The 10,664-nt window shown below is 53.6% G+C and overlaps 1 protein-coding gene across 2 annotated transcripts in view; it reads left to right on the top strand.

The window, feature by feature from the left end:
• LOC114797346 (MORC family CW-type zinc finger protein 3-like) overlaps window positions 1-10,664 on the top strand; it is an 80,978-nt gene that overhangs the window by 43,930 nt on the left and 26,384 nt on the right. The window lies entirely within an intron of this gene.

Raw genomic sequence — 10,664 nt, 5'->3', positions numbered from 1 at the left:
TTCTACAAGTTCTACTACTCTTGTAGTTCTTGATTAAAAACTACAGTCTAAACTATCAAACTGCCCCAGAAATGTCATTAACATGCATGACAAGAATCACTCAGTAACTCAGTCATTCTTTTATGTTAAATAATGTGGTATTTTGGTCACTAAATATATGCAATCAGTGCAGAACTTATTAAATCACAAATACATAAAAAAAATCTAAAGTATATTCATACTTTGTCATACTACATAAGCCTGTTTATTGTCATATTGTGGGGGCAGTGGTCGGCCTAGCGGGTAAGGAAACAGACCCGTTGTCACACGAACCGGGATCAGAACGAGAGAGACGTGTAAGAGGAGACGAGAAACCTCGGTGCGGCGGGACGCACGGAGGCAGGTAAGTTCCTCCGCGTTAATCTGTGAACGCAGACGCCGTGAGCCGCAACCCCACACTGAAGTTGTTGTTCGCGTTTTAAGGCACCAGACAGGGCAGAACGGGACGACAGGAAGGGGTTCAGGATTCAGGAAAATAGCGAGGACAGGTACGATCTTACTTGGTTGGGGATTTCAGAGCCGAGTCTAATGACGTGTGTCATTCAATGAGCTGGCAGCTGCTCTCTAGCCAATGTATATGAGTCACGTTACCTTGTTTCCGTGTTGCTCCCAGTCACATGATGGAATCATGTGACACCCGTAACCCGTAATATAAATGATCGAATCCTGCCACTGAGGTGCCACTTAACAAAGCACTGTCCCCACACACTGCTCCCTTGGCGCCAGTCATGGCTGCACACTACTCACCTAGGGTGATGGTTAAAAGCAGAGGACAAATTTCACTGTGTGCACCTTGTGCTGTGCTGCTGTGTATCACAAGTGACAATCACTTTCACATTTCATTGTGTCTTCATGTGCCGCAGTGTTTCACACTTCACTTTCACTTCACTTGTTAATATAAGTTATTGTCAGTAAAATACACAGTAAAATTGTATATACATGTTAGAAGCATAAAATTAAATTCTTACTTTGCTTGCTCACCTTCATATACAGTCAACATTCTTATAAAAATATAGGTATCAATGGATAAATTGCACAGTGCCTGAAGACATACAGTATAAATTAAACTCATTTTAAAAAATGTGAGTATAGTTGTGAGGCGAGATTAAATAGAGCTTTTAACTTTGTTTAAGAGTGCCTCTTTCCTAGTGCCTCTAGAGTGGACTTTTTTTTTTTCTTCATTTTCACCCAATGGTGAACAATTTCTGCCAGTGACACTCCGCCCTGTGACAAAATGAGCATGATAGTGTTTCATCAGATCATGAGAGATCCTTTTTCCATTTCCTCTCAACTTTCCTACACCCTTGTCTTAGAGCCCTGATGTTAAACCATGCCTGTGATTTAGATTTATTTTAATTAATATTTACACAAAAGGGTGCAATAGTGTCTAGGATAGAAATGGTAGTTGAGTTAAACTGAGAGACCAAGTCATCAACATGAATAAACAATGTGAGGGACATAATGAGTTTAGATGAAACCGAGCCACTGTGGGAAATACCAGAAAAGTTGGAGGCATGCTGATGTCTTGGTGCCAGATATGCTTTGCTCTGGTCTGGACTATTTTGCTGGGCAATTCAATATTACCACTCTGTTGGAGACAGTGATTTTTTAGCAATATGAACTACAGTAGTGCTTCTTGTACCTTCTTGTATTTATATTTGCTTTTGTGAGCCACAATCGCTCCTGAATTTCCTTACACCTCTTTTAGTAGAACCTGAAGAAACTCAGAACATACAACATGCCACAGTTTTGGAGATGCTATAACCATTACCATTGGTCCTTGTCAAAGTCTCTCAAATATTTTGTGCTTCCAACAAATCATCTTCAAATCCTCTAAGCTACAGCACTAAATCCCATGTGACTATCTTGTACCAATAAAGAGAATGTTGTGTACGTTCTGACAAATAGATTAAAATTGCAGCAGTGCGTTCATGTATAGCATTAATAATTGTCACGGCCAATACACCTCCAGCCCACCAGAGTGCCAGACAAGCCGGGGAGACGGCAACCCGGAAACGGAAGTGAGAGCGGGCAGCGGCAAGTATAAAAGCTAGGTGTCACTGAGGAGACACTGCCCGCTCTTTGACAAATTTATTTCCATAGACGCCAGCCTTATTTTCCCACGCCCGACTGATTGATGTCCATGACCACGACCTTTGCCTGTTCCCGACCTAGAACTTTGCCTGCCCCTCTTGTGACGACGATCTCAAATCGGATTCTCTAGTGTGACCACGACCTTCGCCCGCCATTGACCTTGAGTTTGCCTGCCCCCTTTTGCTAATACGATCTTCCCCGTTACCCCCCACGGAGCCAGAGTTCCCTCCCCACCCCGCTGCCGCGCTTCCACGGCCACACTCCCGCCCCAGTTCACCTCCGGCCGCCTTATCACTGGCCAAGCGCCTCCGGTCCTCCTCTCCCAGTACGACGACTACTCCACCCGCTCCAAGCATGCCTGCGAATGCGTCCCCGAACTCGGCCAGTGACAGTAAGAGCGGGCCATCTCCTGACGCAGCAGACATGGCAACCACGCTGGCTCAGGTGACCGCGTTCCTGCAGCAGCAGCACGTTTCAATCCAGAATCACCAAGACACGCAGCTCCAGCAGCAGCGCGCACTAATCCAGATCAGCTCCGCTCTCGCTGATCTTTCGGCCCACGTCCACTCGTTGCAGTCCCAGTCCAGCTGTCCCGGTCCTGCAGTTCCCACTTCGGATTCGCGTATGTCCACCCTGGCTGGATTGGCCCCGCCGCCGCTTTATGACGGGGATTCCAAAAGCTGTCGCGGATTTATAACGCAGTGCCGGCTGCTTCTCCGCCTCCAAGCCGCCCACCTCCCTGACGAAGAAACGGCGGTCGCGTATATTATTACGCGGCTGACCGGACGCGCGCTGGAGTGGGTCACGCCGCTGGTGGAACAGCGCGACCCGATCTGTCTGTCTGTCCCCGCCTTCCTGGACCGCCTCCAGATCGTGTTTCAGGGTGAGACCGGGCGACGCGCGGCGTCTCTGCAGCTCATGTCGTTACGTCAGGGAAATCGGAGCTGAGCGATTATTCGAATCCTGGCGAACGACAGTGGGTGGACTGACGCTGCACTCCCCGCCGCGTTCTACCAAGGCCTCCGGGAGGCGGTGAAAGACGAGATGGTGAATCGCGATTGGGGAACCACGCTTGACAGCATTATCGCGCTGGCCACGTCCATCAACCGACGTCTCGCCGAGCGCAGCCAAGAAAGACCTAGCCACGCCCCTTTCCACTGGACCCTCATGCCGCGCGCCAGCATGACGCCCCGAGGGCTCCGCCCCACCACGTATCTGAAGAACCCATGCAAATGAGCCGAGCCCAACCCCCGCTCCCTCCCCAGGAACGAAAACGAAGAGAGGAGCAGAAACTCTGCTACTACTGCGGAGGCCCAAACCACCTCAGCGCTGCCTGTCCAAACTGCCGAATCAAACCACGACCATCGGGAAACCCCCTCCACTTGCCCCAGGTTCAGAGCCCCCGGGGGAGCACCAAGGCCCTTCCCAGAGCCACCACCCGCTGCTCACTTCCTATCATCATCACCCAGACCCAGGACAACATCAGGGGCGAGCACTGGTGGACTCCGGCGCGGCCATGAACTTAATCGACATTGACCTGGCCACCCGACTCAAGCTCCCAGTCTCCCGGTGTGATCCACCACGTGTGGTTATGGGACTGGATGGCAGCCCGGTGGGCTCAGGGCAAGTACTTTACCAAACCAAACCCCTACTTGTCTGCCTTGAGCCCAACCATGTGGAAAAAATTATATTCTACCTAACCACAACACCCCATGACCCCATAGTGTTAGGTTACCCGTGGCTGACCACCCATGAGCCCTATATTGACTGGCCCATGGGCACCATCAAACAGTGGGGACGCCAATGCACCCACCACCAACTCCGTCAGGCCACGCCCCCAAACTGCTCTAGGTCAACACACATAGCAACGGTGAGACTTGGCCACGCCCCTCAACCCATTCCATGCTCACTGCCTAGGCCCAAAACCCCAGTCCACAACGGCAACCACTATGCCCACTATTCAACCCAACCCCACGTTAACCCCGCTTCCAGGTGCAACCATGACCAAACCATGCCCACCGACCGAAACCACGCCCATTGAAGACGAGTTGACCGAGAAGCCGGCAGAGGCCACGTCCCGATCTCCACACGACGCCACCTCCGCCTCACTGGGGGTCCCCGACTGTTACCATGACCTTGCCGCGGTCTTTGATAAGGACAAGGCGGTGGAGCTGCCCCCCCATAGGCCTTATGACCTGGCGATCGATCTGCTCCCCGGCGCCTTACCACCACGAGGCCGGCTGTACTCGCTCTCACTTCCGGAGCGAAAGGCGATGGACGAGTACATTACAGCATCCCTGGCTGGTGGCAAAATCAGTCCTTCCACCTCTCCAGCCGCCGCCCCATTCTTTTTTGTGGGGTAGAAGGACGGGGGACTGCGACCATGCATCGATTATAGGAAACTGAACGCGGTAACCAAGAAAAACCGGTACCCACTCCCACTCCTGAATACCGCATTCGAACTACTGTCAGGAGCCACCATCTTCACAAAACTGTATCTCCAAAATGCCCAACGCCTCAACCCACGGCAAGCACGATGGGCTCTGTTCTTCACTCGGTTCGAGTTCACTGTGTCCTATATCCCCGGCACAAAAAATGCGAAGGCGGATGCCCTGTCCTGCCGATATGTCCCGGAGACGGAGGACAATCCGTCCTCTCCCATACTCTCACAGCCCTTTCTACTTGCCCCTGTGCACTGGACCCTCATGCAAGACGTAATTGCCGATCATGCAGACCACCCCCCACCTCGAACCCTGCCTCCCAACCTCACGTACGTCTCACCCCCTTCTCCGTCCACGCATCCTGGGGGCATGATACCCCACTGGCCGGGCACCCGGGACGTCAGCACACCCTCGCCAATATTCGCCGGATGTTTTGGTGGCCGGGCCTAGTCACGGATGTACAGGCATATGTCGCAGCCTGCCCTACCTGCGCATCTCACAAAGCGGACACGCAGAGACCACAAGGCCTCCTACTTCCCCTGCCTCGCCCCCATCGCCCATGGTCCCATGTCTCACTGGATTTTGTCACGGGACTGGCAAGATCCAGGGGTATGACCACCATTATGGTGCTGGTCGACCGGTTTTCCAAGATGGCCCGGTTCATTGCCCTGCCGGGACTCCCTACAGCTGCCCAACCCACCGACATAGTCATCCAGGAAGTGGTGCGGCAGTTCAGACCACCAATGGACCTCCTCTCGGACCGCGGACCCCAGTTCATCGCCAGGTTCTGGCGTCACTTCTGGGGACAACTGGGGGTGTCGGTCAGTCTGTCGTCGGGGTACCACCCCCAATCCAATGGCCAGACTGAGAGGGTCAACCAGGAGATGGAGACATACCTCCACTGTTACTGCTCAGCCCGACCCACCTCCTGGTCCCAACACCTCCTCTTGGCGGAGCTTGCGCGGAACCAACACTGCTCCTCGGCCACAGAACGTTCCCCCTTCGAGGTGGTCACCGGCCTCAGACCCACGTGGTTCCCCACACCCACGGTCGAGGGACCGGTGTTGGCAGTCAACAGCCGACTCCGTCAACTCCATAAAGTCTGGTCCCAAGTTCACCGGGTCCTCAACCGAACTGCTGAGCGCATGAAACGACAGGCAGACCGACATCGGCGACCAGGCCTCGTGTACCACCGCGGTGACAGGGTTTGGGTCTCCACTCGAGGCCTGCCCATGTCATCCAGCCCCAGAAAGCTAGGACCCCGCTTCATTGGTCCGTTCCGGGTGACCCGACGTGTCAATCCAGTGGCATACCAGTTGGCCATCCCACGCACTCTGCACGTCAGCCCGGTGTTCCACGTTTCACACCTCCGTAAAGCTCACTCGTCGCCTCTGCAACCCCCCCGTCTCTACCACCATCTCCACGTCAGGTTGACGGCTCTCTGGCCTACACGGTCCGTCGCCTTCTCGATGTACGTCGGCGGGGCCGCGGCCTGGAATATCTGGTGGACTGGGAAGGATATGGGCCGGCGGACCGGTCTTCGGTTCCCCGGCGGGATATCCTGGATCCTGCCCTGTTCCTTGACTTCCACGACCGACACCCTGATAGGCCGGGCCAGTCAGGTGCCGGGCCTAGGAGGGGGGGCTCTGTCACGGCCAATACACTTCCAGCCCACCAGAGTGCCAGACAAGCCGGGGAGATGGCAACCCGGAAACAGAAGTGAGAGCGGGCAGCACCAAGTATAAAAGCTAGATGACACTGAGGAGACACTGCCCGTCTTTGACGAATTTACTTCCATAGACGCCAGCCTTATTTTCCCACGCCCGACTGATTGATATCCATGACCATGACCTTTGCCTGTCCCCGACCTAGAATTAGCCTGCCCCCTTTTGCTAATACGATCTTCCCCGTTACCCCCCCACGGAGCCAGAGTTCCCTCCCCGCCGTGCTGCGGCACTTCCATGGCCACACTCCCGTTCCAGCTCACCTCCGGCCGCCTTATCACCGGCCATGCACCTCCAGTCCTCCTCTCCCAGTACGACGACTACTCCACCCGCTCCAAGCATGCCTGCGAATGCGTCCCCGAACTCGGCCAGTGACAATAATGTTTGTCATGTAAATCAAAGTTCTGAATCAAGACGAGACCTCTGTAGACACCAAAGAGGAAACAGGGAGTCCACATCGGACTGATAACCCAACTAGATTACATTTATAACAGAAGATGTCTTTATATATTTCGTACATATATGAAACATTAAATGCTTAAGTATATTTGTTATAAGTATATTATTCATTGCTTTACACCATTTTCTACTCAAAATCTTGTTTTTTTTAAGTTCATGACTGAATAAATAATTCTTTTAAATTTCATTTGTGATTTCCATTTAAAAATCATTGGCAAAGATTTTATTTTCAATGGAGTGGAGATGCGATTTTCCTGTCCCGTCCTATATTGTACTCTAATGCGAACAACAACATCCGTGTGGTATTGTGGCTTACGTCGGTTCACGTTCGCATATTAAGTCGAAGGGAACTTACCTGCCTCCTTGCGTCCCACCGCACCGAGGTTCCTTGTCTCCTCCTACACGTGCTCATGTTCTTGTTCCGTGGACCATGACAGAATGACTGAGCCCACTGTGAATCCCTCCGATTTCGCTGCCTTATGTGATCGAGTAGCGCGGCAGGAAAACCTCATCAAATGTCTGTTGCAGGAGGTTCGCCTCCTGCCGCGCACTGTGAGTATGAAGCGGCGTAGGGTCTTCTGTGCACCGTTGCGAAGGGTCTCCCCCCCCATTCCACGTCGCTGACTTATCTCGTGTTTGTGGAGGAGTTAAAAAACACATTCTGCCATCCAGACGGTGAGGAAGATGTCGCATCGCAGTTTTATCATCTGCGCCAGGGTTCCTTGTCCATCAGTCAATTCACTGCATGATTCTGGACCCTGGCTGCAAAAACTCCGCTGGACGTCCACACCCTCTGGATGATCTATTATGAAGGACTGGCCCCACGAATCCGTGGTGAGAGGGTCAGCCGGGAGATGCCAGCAACTTATGAAGCACTTATCCAACTGGCGCTGCAGATCGATTGTCATCTGCTGGCACTCCCGAAAACTCCGGCTCCCACTCCGGCGTTTCCGGGAGGGCTTTTGTGCATACTGCGCTTCCCTCTCACATACCCACTTAAACTTCCCTATTCGTCCGGGAAACGGGGCGCCCAGCTGATCAGAATGGCACAATCAGCTGGGCCACTTCTTCCTCATGTTCCGATGCCGACCTCACAACTCACCCTCCCAGCCGTCCTGGAATTGAATCAGCACGTCGTCTCCACCACCACCTTTGTGGATTCCAGGGCGGCTGGAAACTTCATAGATCACTCATTCGTGAGAGCACATCACATCCCTATGGAACCGCCATCTTCAGCCCATCTGAAGTGCCATCTTTTCATCAAAGCTTCCCAGTTGCCATGCCATCGGCCAGGCAACATGGCCATTGACCCGCTACCGGGAACCTCTCCACCTAGAGAACATCTCTACTCTCTCTCAAAAGCAGAGCAATTGGCCATGGAGCAGTTTGTGGCTGAGGCGCTTCAGAACGGCATCATCCACCCATCGACCTCACCGGTCGCGACAGGGTTCTTCTTTGTTGCGAAGAAGAATGGTGGTCTGAGACCCTGCGTGGACTATCGTGGCCTCAACAATATCACCATCAAAGATCGAACACCATTGCCCCTTACTAACACCGTCCTCTACACCCTCTCAGGGGCAAAGTATTTCACAAAGCTGGATCTACACTCAACCTGCAACCTCACCTGCATCCGAGAGGGCGATGAGTGGAAGACAGCAATTATCACCCCCACTGGTCACTTCGAGTCCTTGGTCATCCTCTTTGGACTGTGCAATGCACAATGAACTTTCAGCAGTTCATTAACGACGCTCTCCAGGACATGCTGGGACGGTTGGTGTATGCTTACCTGGATGATGTTCTCATCTACTCACCCACCTTGGAATCCCAAATCCAACATGTGAGAGCAGTCCTGAAGAGATTGCTCGCCCACCGACTGTACTAAGTTGGAAAAATGCACCTTCCACCAGCACTCCACCACGTTCCTGGGTTTTACCATCTCGCCCCAGGGTGTGGCCATGGAGCCCAAGAAGCTGGAAGCAGTGGCATTGTGGCCCCTACCAACGATGCTGAAACAGCTGCAACAGTTTCTTGGGTTTGCAAATTTCTATTGTCACTTCATCTGTGGCTACAGTACAGTGGCAGCACCACTTACTGCTCACACCAAGCCTTCGACACAACCTTTTCACCTGACCACAGAGGCCATTCATGCCTTCAAGTCCCTATGCCTTCGTTTCACCACCGCTCCAGTCCTTCAACGTCCAGATCCGCTGTCCTCTCTCAACGCGGTCTGGACCGGGAATTGCACCCTTGTTGCTTCTTCTCACGGAAGTTCACTCGATGCAGCAGTGTGGAGGACCATGAGCTGCTAGCAGTCAAGTGGGCACTCGAGGAGTGGCCACTTGACCGATCACCAAAACCTCATCACTATCAAAGCGGCCAAACAACTCAATCCCTGTCAGGCAAGGTGGGCCCTTCAACTTCCAAATATTACCGCCCCGGTTCCAGAAATCAAAAAGCCAACACTTTCCCGTGCTTCCGCTCCAGATTCCCTATCTTCTGACCCCGAGCCCATTCTCCCACCTCATCGCATCCTGGGTCCTCTCCGTTGGTCCTGGTAGACTAAGGTCTGGGCTGCCCAGATGTCCGACCCTGGCCCGGCCAACATCCCACCAGGGTGTCTGTATGTCCCCAACACCTGCCGGTCTGATGTGCTGCATTGGGGCCACTCCTCTGTACTCTCAGGCCATCCAGGATGTCAACGGACCCTCTCCTTCATTCGCCGGGTGTTCTGGTGGCCTTCGTTACGGCGGGATGTATAGGCCTACATTGACGCCTGTGACGTTTGTGCCCAGGCCAAGACTCCCTGCCATTCGGCCCCTGCATCCTCTTCCCATTCCTCATCGTCCCTGGACCCACCTAGCCTTCATCAGCCTTCATCACTGGTCTCCCTGAAGCCAACGAAATGACCACCATCCTGACCATAGTGGTTCGCTTCTCCAAGGTCGCCCTGCCCGGCCTACCATCCTCTGCCACAACTGCTGACCTCGTGCTTCAACACGTTCTTCAACAGTCTCTCCTCTGGCTACCACCAACGGCCAGGTGGAGAGAACCAATCAACAGCTGGGATGATACCTGCGGTGCTTTGTGTCAGAACATCAATGCACTTGGCCCGGATTTCTCCTTTGGGCAGAGCTGGCCCATAACCTGGTCTCCTCCACCACTGGACAGTTTGTTTGAAGTCTGTTATGGTTTTCAACCTGCCATCTTCGCCCACCAGGTGCCCGCAGGTGGGGTCCCTTCGGCCTGTCAGATGATCCGTGGATGCCGAAACACCTGGAGAACAGCGCGGCCGGCCCTCCTCACTGCCACCCGAAGGACGTCAGCCCAGCACGACCGCTGGCACCCATGCCGACTGCGCTTCTGAGTGGGACAGAGAGTGTGGCTGTCCACCCAGGACCTTCTTCTCAGGACCGAGTCGCACAAACTGTCCCCTCGGTACATCGGGCCGTTTCGGATCCTCAGCCGGATCAACCCCCTCGCCTACCATATCCAGCTCCCTCCTACTATTTGTGTCCATCCGGTATTCCATGTCAGCAAGCTGAAGCCATTCATCCAATCATCGGTTCAACCGCCGGCTCCGGATCCGCCCCTGCCATGTATCGTCGACGGTGGACCAGCTTACACAGTTCAGCGCATCATTGACTCTGCCAGCTGCTCAGCAGCATTGACTGCCAGCTGCTCAGTCACTGATTGACATGCGTCAACGAGACTCGGTTCCACTGTACTCTCCAAGAAGTAAGACCGTTGCTGCCCTTATCGCATCCTCTCTCCTGAACTCCTTCCTCTCGTCCTGTCCCGTCCTATATTGTACCTTACGCCGGTTCGCGTTCGCATATTAAGTCGGAGGGAACTTACCTGCCTCCTTGCGTCCCACCGCACCAAGGTTCCTCGTCTCCTCCTACACGTG

This window comes from Denticeps clupeoides, chromosome 9, assembly GCF_900700375.1.
Source record: "Denticeps clupeoides chromosome 9, fDenClu1.1, whole genome shotgun sequence".
NCBI lineage: Eukaryota > Metazoa > Chordata > Actinopteri > Clupeiformes > Denticipitidae > Denticeps > Denticeps clupeoides.
This window is presented reverse-complemented; position numbering and strand designations above follow the sequence as displayed.